Source organism: Salvelinus alpinus, chromosome 12 (genome assembly GCF_045679555.1).
Source record: "Salvelinus alpinus chromosome 12, SLU_Salpinus.1, whole genome shotgun sequence".
Lineage (NCBI taxonomy): Eukaryota > Metazoa > Chordata > Actinopteri > Salmoniformes > Salmonidae > Salvelinus > Salvelinus alpinus.
Window position 1 is genome coordinate 2,763,382 of NC_092097.1, and position 7,499 is coordinate 2,770,880.

General features: G+C 41.5%; 1 long non-coding RNA gene across 1 annotated transcript; it reads right to left on the bottom strand.

Moving 5' to 3' along the window:
• Nucleotides 1-2,203: 2,203 nt before the first annotated feature.
• On the bottom strand, nucleotides 2,204-6,506 carry LOC139535359 (uncharacterized). The gene is made up of 4 exons (XR_011667108.1): nucleotides 6,215-6,506; nucleotides 4,506-4,550; nucleotides 4,279-4,387; nucleotides 2,204-2,577 (listed from the first exon to the last, which is right to left on the bottom strand). It is a non-coding gene; the product is annotated as an uncharacterized lncRNA (long non-coding RNA).
• Between the last annotated feature and the right edge of the window lie 993 nt (nucleotides 6,507-7,499).

A 7,499-nucleotide genomic window follows, 5' to 3' on the forward strand; every position in this document is an offset into this window, starting at 1 on the left:
ATCGCGATCGACCGGTTGGAGACCACTGACTTACGGTATCTTAATGCCACTCGCCTCTAGAGCTTTCAGATCTTTGATGAAAGGGTCAAATATTTTGTCTAGGCCAAAATATTTATAAACCTACTCTCTACACAGGAGAACAAACTACATATGGTCTATAGGGGATCTGTTATTTGGTAAAATATCTGTCAGAGTAAGGTAAACTCAAAAATGATTAAAATAATCCTGAACCAATTGGATTGGACCAACGGAAGATGGCTCAGTTTTAAACAATGAATTCCCCTGAAATCCCTTCCCATCCCTTACATCATTCTCCATTGAGGGTTGGGCATGTGTTGTAGCATGCTGCTCACAGACTCACTTTTAAAAAGTGCAGCAAATGTCTGCTGTGCAGTTACATACTGGGCAAAACATGCTTTACCAGAGGTGGGACCAAGTCATTGTTTTACAAGTCACAAGTAAGTCTCAAGTCTTAGCACTCAAGTCTCAAGTCAAGACCAACAAGTATCAAGTACTAAACAAGTCATAATGTGCTCTTCACCAAATGTAATACGATTTCATATTTTTAACAAGAGTAATAGTTGGTATATTACATTTACGCAAATCAAGAATGCTTTTAAAAATATATTTATTACTTTCCAAATAAACGTTATATTTCCATGGAAATACATGACTAGCCATAAGAACCCCCCACCAGCGATCGACTATCGAGGATCGCTATCGGGCGATGTAGGCTTGTACACAAATCGCCCAACCTCACAGTGTGTGGTTACATTACGCTAACATATGTCTATGGCTTTAGGAGCAGCAGTAACACCAGGCAGGATTTAGGCTACCAACTGCCTAGCCAGCTGTAGCTCAATCTTAACAATGATCACGTTCCAGCACTGACTGACTGTGTGGAGGCTCATTGATTTAACGTTACCTTAGCCAACATGCAAAACACGGGCAAAGTTATGAATGTTATAGCTGTCGGCTATATTTACCGTTCTTTGCTCAGCTTCAAATGTCGAACAAAGTCTGTCATTTTCTTCCCGCATGTTTTGCAAATTGCAATCCGTTTTTTGTTGATACAGTGTAGTCTTTTATATCTGAAAATAATAACTTTGGGTATCATCTTTCCAACGGCTCAATCTGAATTCACTCGCCGATGTTCCTCTGCACTGCCACGCGCAACTTTTTATCAGCTGGCACAATTTGATTGGCTTCTATCCGATTCAAACTGTAATCCGTTAAATTAAGAGTTGATGCGCTGCACACTTTTTAAATATTTGGGCTTAGGGAGGGTATCAAGTCAGTTCGAGTCAAAAGGCTCAAATCCAAGTTAAGTCACAAGTCATTGTTGTCAAGGTCGAGTTGCAAGTCATCATATTTGTGACTCGAGTCCAAGTCATGTGACTCGAGTCCACACCTCTGTGCTTTACCATCATCATCATTAATGTGGTTAAAACTCCACTGTTGCTAAGTCACTGTGTCCTGACAAAGGAACTTGTCCGAAATGTGTCGGCAATAAAACAATATTTGAAGGGAGTTTGTTGCAATCCTATTTTCGTTTTGTATTCAGTTTATATTCCAAAGAGTGATCAACCTTGCACAGGCAATTTTCTATTTGGAGCGTCAGCACTCACAACAGCCAGCTAAAGTTTATTCATATTTTCACATTGACTAATCAAGTGGCACACATTCAGTACATTACGTTCACATAAAAGCATGCAAAAATCCATACCTTGTTCGTTGATGCCTTTGTTAATAGGTTGTTGATCGCTGTAAAAATAGCCTATAACGTTAAGTAATCCATGCCTTCACTTCTCTTGAATAATTCAAAATTGCTGGCTAGCTGGCAGTGGCGATCCCAGAATGCTACGCGGTGGCGGTAAAATTCTTTAATTTAAGTCATATTTACAGAACGGTCAAAAATATTACCCAGCAGGCATTACCATTCACAGTGAAAACATGAATACAGTACATACCTGTAAGATGTTATTGTAATCTTTATTTACATTCAACGTGTGGACCACCAAAGCCTCCATCTCCATCCAGCGTGACGACCTCTGACAGACTGATATTGCTCCTCCTGTCAGTACCTGTTCAGGGAATCCAATGGTCCAAAAATATTCCACACACGGCTCCCAGAATAGATTACATATACGTTTTGCTCAAAGCAGCCAACTAAAGTAACTGAAGACAAATAAACACGACATGCAACACTTTCAAAGATTTTACTGAGTTACAGTTCATACAGTATAAGGACATCAATCAATTGAAATGAATTCATAGGCCCTACTCTATGGATTTCCCATGACTGGGAAAACAGCTATGCACACCTTTAAAAAAGGGGCATGGATCAGAAAACCCATATCTGGTGTGATCACCATTTGCCTCAAGCAGCACAACACATCTCCTTCACATAGATTTGATCAGGCTGTTGATTATGGCCTGTGGAATGTAGACCCACTCCTCTTCAATGGCTGTGCGAAGTTGCTGGGTATTGGCAGGAACTGGAACACGCTGTCTTACACGTCGATGCAGAGCATCTCAAACATGCTCAATGGGTGAAATGTCTGGTGAGTAGGCAAGCTATGGAAGAAATGGGACATTTTCAGCTTCCAGGAATTATGTACAGATCCTTACGACATGGTGCTGAGCATTATCATGCTGAAACATGAGGTGATGGCGATGAATCAAACAGTAGGCTTCAGGATCTCATCACAGTATCTGTGCATTAAAATTGCCATCAATAAAATGTAATTGTGTTCGTTGCCAGTAGCTTATACCTGCCCATACCATAACACCACCGCCAGCATGAAGCACTCTGTTCACAACGTTGACATTAGTAAACTGCTCGCCCACACAAAGCCATACACGCTGTCTGCCATCTGCCCTGTACAGTTGAAACCGGAATTCATTCGGGAAGAGCACACTTCTCCAGCATGCCAGCGGCCATCGATGGTGTGCATTTTCCCACTGAAGTTGGTTACGACGCCGAACTGCAGTCAGGTCAAGACTCTGGCAAGGACGACGAGCACAAGGTGCACCGTTGTAATGATCATGCTGTTTAATAAGCTTCTTGATATGCCACACCTGTGCTCGTCGTTTTTGTGCGTATGGGAAAAGTCATATTTTATTTCTGTAACGGCAGTCTAGCTCTTCCTCCTCCTCGGACGAGGAGAGGCGAGAAGGATCGGAGGACCAATGTGCAGCGTGGTAAGTTTCCATGATTTAATATACACGAAAACAAGACACTATACAAAATAACAAACAAACTAACCGTCACAGTCCCGTGTGGCACAAACACTGACACAGGAAACAACCACCCACAAAATCCCAACACAAAACAAGCCACCTATATATGATTCTCAATCAGGGACAACGATTGACAGCTGCCTCTGATTGAGAACCATATTAGGCCGAACACAGAAACAGACAAACTAGACACACAACATAGAATGCCCACCCAGCTCACGTCCTGACCAACACTAAAACAAGCAAAACACATAAGAACTATGGTCAGGACGTGACAATTTCAGCTAAACATTTAAGTTTATATTTTGTTAAGTATAGTTAACTTTATTATGGGCAAGGTGGGAATTTATATCTGTGATGTTCAAATTACTTACTTGCTGAAGGCCCCAGTCATCCCTGCCTATACCTGACATTGTTGAAAAACAAGTGAACAATGAATAAAGATCATACACAAGCAATAGGCTTCTCAAATAGGTTATATTACATTTAAATTTTGCTCAAAACAGCTAACTAAAGTAATGTAGTTGTCACGCCCTGACCATAGTTTGCTTTGTATGTTTTATGTTTTGGTTGGTCAGGGTGTGATCTGTGTGGGCATTCTATGTTGTATGTCTGGTTTGTCTTTTTCTATGTGTTTGGCCTGATATGGTTCTCAATCAGAGACAGGTGTTTTGCGTTGTCTCTGATTGGGAACCATATTTAGGTAGCCTGTTTTGTATTGTGGGTTATTGTCTATGTGTAGTGTTTGTGTCAGCACTAGTTTTCATTAGCTTCACGTTTATTGTTTTGTATTAGTTTGTCAAGTGTTCTTCATTTTCGTCTTCGTTAAATAAATCAAGAATGTATTCATTCACGCTGCGCCTTGGTCCTCCTCTCTTCAACGTTACGACAAGCGTGACAGTAGTTAACCTAAGTTCAATCACAAAGGCTGGTCTGAGTGCATCTCCTCACAGTTTTATTCAGTAGTACCACACATTTCACTTTATCTTGAGCACTGTTGGAATTGATATGGGATTTATAAATTATATGCCTTACCCCAGAATGAGAGAGAATACACTTACAGCAAATCTCCTTGCTGAGGGTGGCGTTGATCATGGACTGCTTCTCGTGGTGAGCCTGATTTTCCGCATGTTATGCCTCATGTCTAAAACATTTGGAAAAGGGTTGTTTTACACAATGTCTATTTGATGAGTTGCTGACCTGTCCCTACTGGCTCGATGTGTTGTAATCTCCACAATATTACGCTCGTGCTCGGAACACACCTGATGTCCATGCACCAGATGGTATGAGAGATGCACTCCTATGGACTAGAAAACAAAGAGACATTTGGTCAGTGGAGGTCTTTTTCAATGCTGTATCACCATCTTTATCTGGACAGAAAACACATTGTTTATCGTAACACAAACACACCTTGGACAATGTGACAAGTTGTCTGTCACACATCCTCCCCCGCTCTGTATTACTCAGTATTGCTTGTGTCCATGTCAGACGGGGCGTTATTATTAAACTTACTAACTGCACCTGCTTCCTGACTCCATGTGTCTACGTTACGTGGTCCCTCAACACTCAATCCTCATGTTTGTTCTTGTTTCCCAATCAACAGTCTGGATCTTCCTCTTCTGCCATGGTGGATGAGCTACCTTTTCTTGGTAAATACATGACCATTTATTATTCTAACCAGAAAATAGCAGCTGCATTGTCAATGGGTTTCCGATCCGCCCATCTGCAAGACAGTTACTTTTGCTAGCTAAGTTGATGACTAAAATGGTAACATCTATAATAAAATACCATAACCCACAGACTTCACTATAGTAAGGGTAAAATAAACAGATCAATACCCAATCTGCACATCTAAATTCCTATGTGGATGGGACATTTCTGCTGGGATGGCCGACTTATATGGAATGCTCAACTAGATGAACATGTCTGTCTATGGTACTATCTGCACAAAGAGAAGTGTTGTGTTACTTCTGGTTTTAATTCTCAAGAGGAAAGTTATAACCCTCAGCCGTGAGGTCACTGAGGAAGACCAGTAGTTATAGGGGGCTCGTCTGAAAGGGACTGACATGCAGGGATGGAACATAAGGATTTTGGACACTGGCCAGCAGACCACAATTTCTACTAGCCCGGGTAACAGTCAGGTCCTAAATCTGTGGCATGCAATGTTGATAAATGCAAAATTTCACTACTGTCAGGCTAGTTTGGCACATTGTATACTAGCCCAGTCTGAAAAAACAAAGGCTCGTGCTAGCTTAAATTCCATCCCTGCTGACATGTATAAATGACTTCCAGGCCATTTGATTAGTCAGGTACAACAGATGCACTCGAGGAACAAAACCGTTTGTGTTTTTTTATGGGAAAACATTATTAAGCCAGCAAGTCCTTTGTGAGCTAGCTAGCCAGCTGAAGTTTAGCTAGTTACATTAGCTCATCGTTCGTCTAGTCAGACTTTCCCCAGACCCCACGGGTGGTGACATTCTAGCTAGTTCACCAGGGCATGAATATTTCATATTTAACGTTTGTTAGTTAGCGCTTACGTTAGGCACATTTGCTAACATGTCACTGCCTGTCGGGAAAGTCTGACCAAACCACGGTGAGATACAGTGCAACGTTAGCTAGTTAATGTAGCCAACCAAGCTGCGTAACTAGCTAGCCCACCAGGCAATATTTAGCTAGCTATATCCCTGTCCTGCTGGGCTAACAATAGCTACCATGTCACCACGTGAAAAAGTATGACTACACAAACCGTGAGTTAACTAGCTGGCTAGCTCACAAGGACTTATCAATAACAAAAGGTCACAAGTCATTATGCTAACCTATGCTGGTTTTATTTTTACTTGTAAGGAAGGTAACGTGCGTTGTACACAACTACAGTCAGTGGTTATCTAGCTAATATTCATAAGCATCTAGCTAACCACAGATCTTTGACCTAACTAAAAAAGCTTGTCAGCAGCTAGCAAACAGGGTTTACCTCATCACACAGCTCCAGCGACGTACTTATTGGAGTAGTGGTTACAATACGATACATAGCACAGAACCATCCTTGCTTCTGATTGACGGAGAGACCTAAGGTTAGCTAGTAAGCTATGAAGGCCAGGGTAATTCAAAACATATTAATACAATTTTTTTGAACAAGTACACACGAGAAATACGCAATACCAATTATTTACACATGAAACTAAAAAGGCTATAATATCGACTTGCTACTTGTCGATGTGAGTTTGCATTAAGAAATGTGGTGGTTTTCCCAATCAGCGCCTTGAGTTATGTCAATGCTTGTGACAGATTGTAAGGACTGGGTGTCGGAGTGCGAAGTCAAACGCAGGAAACAGAGGGTGCAATAACAAATGTTCCCTTTTAATGAACACTGAGAAACTACAGTCACCCTTCTAATACACTGGGTGCTCACAAAAAACTACCCCAGACACGGGGGGAATGAAAGCAGTCCAGTAACCACGTAGACACGTAGTTCAAAACAGACACCACGCTTAACAACTAACAATCCCGCACAAAGAACCAGGCGGGCCGGCTGACTGATAAGCCCAACTAATTACCAACAAATGAAAACAGGTGTAACCAATGAACACATAAGGAGGGGGAGAAAATGATCAGTGGCAGCTAATAGGCCGGTGACGACGACCGCCGAGCGCCACCCGAACGGGAAGGAGAGCCTGCCTCGGTCGGAGTCGTGACACAGATTGTGTAGTTCTGTATGATAGCCACCTTCGTGGCTAATTAGCTTTTCATTTTTGTGGGGAAATTACAGGCGAATATATTGGTACAAATTACCTTGTCCAGAGAGATTTGCGCGGTTATTAAAATATCACGCCAGGGTAAGCCTACACGAAACATAGACCTTATATGAAGTAGTTCTAAAATCCCCTATGGAAAAATGTATGGTGGAAAAACAAATGTATTATGACTCATACTGTGGTACTCAATTGCTCCTCCATTGTTCCCCGAGCAATGGGAGAGGCTGATGACATCACAAAATTACAATCACACCAACTCCTTGAAGTTTGCAGTGTCTAAAAAAACACTATTTTGCTCAAAACATATTTTTATCCTTTAGTGTGAGTACTGTATTTATACTTGGGATATTGCTTTTCAACAGGAAAAGTTCAAAAATCACTGGAGGATGTCTTTAAGTTAGGGTGAGACTGCATTTAGACAAGGTGTGTGTTTTGGTCTATATGTGGCTCAAGATGGCAAAGGTCTCAACCCCTGATAGATCAACACATTTGAGATAAACAAAC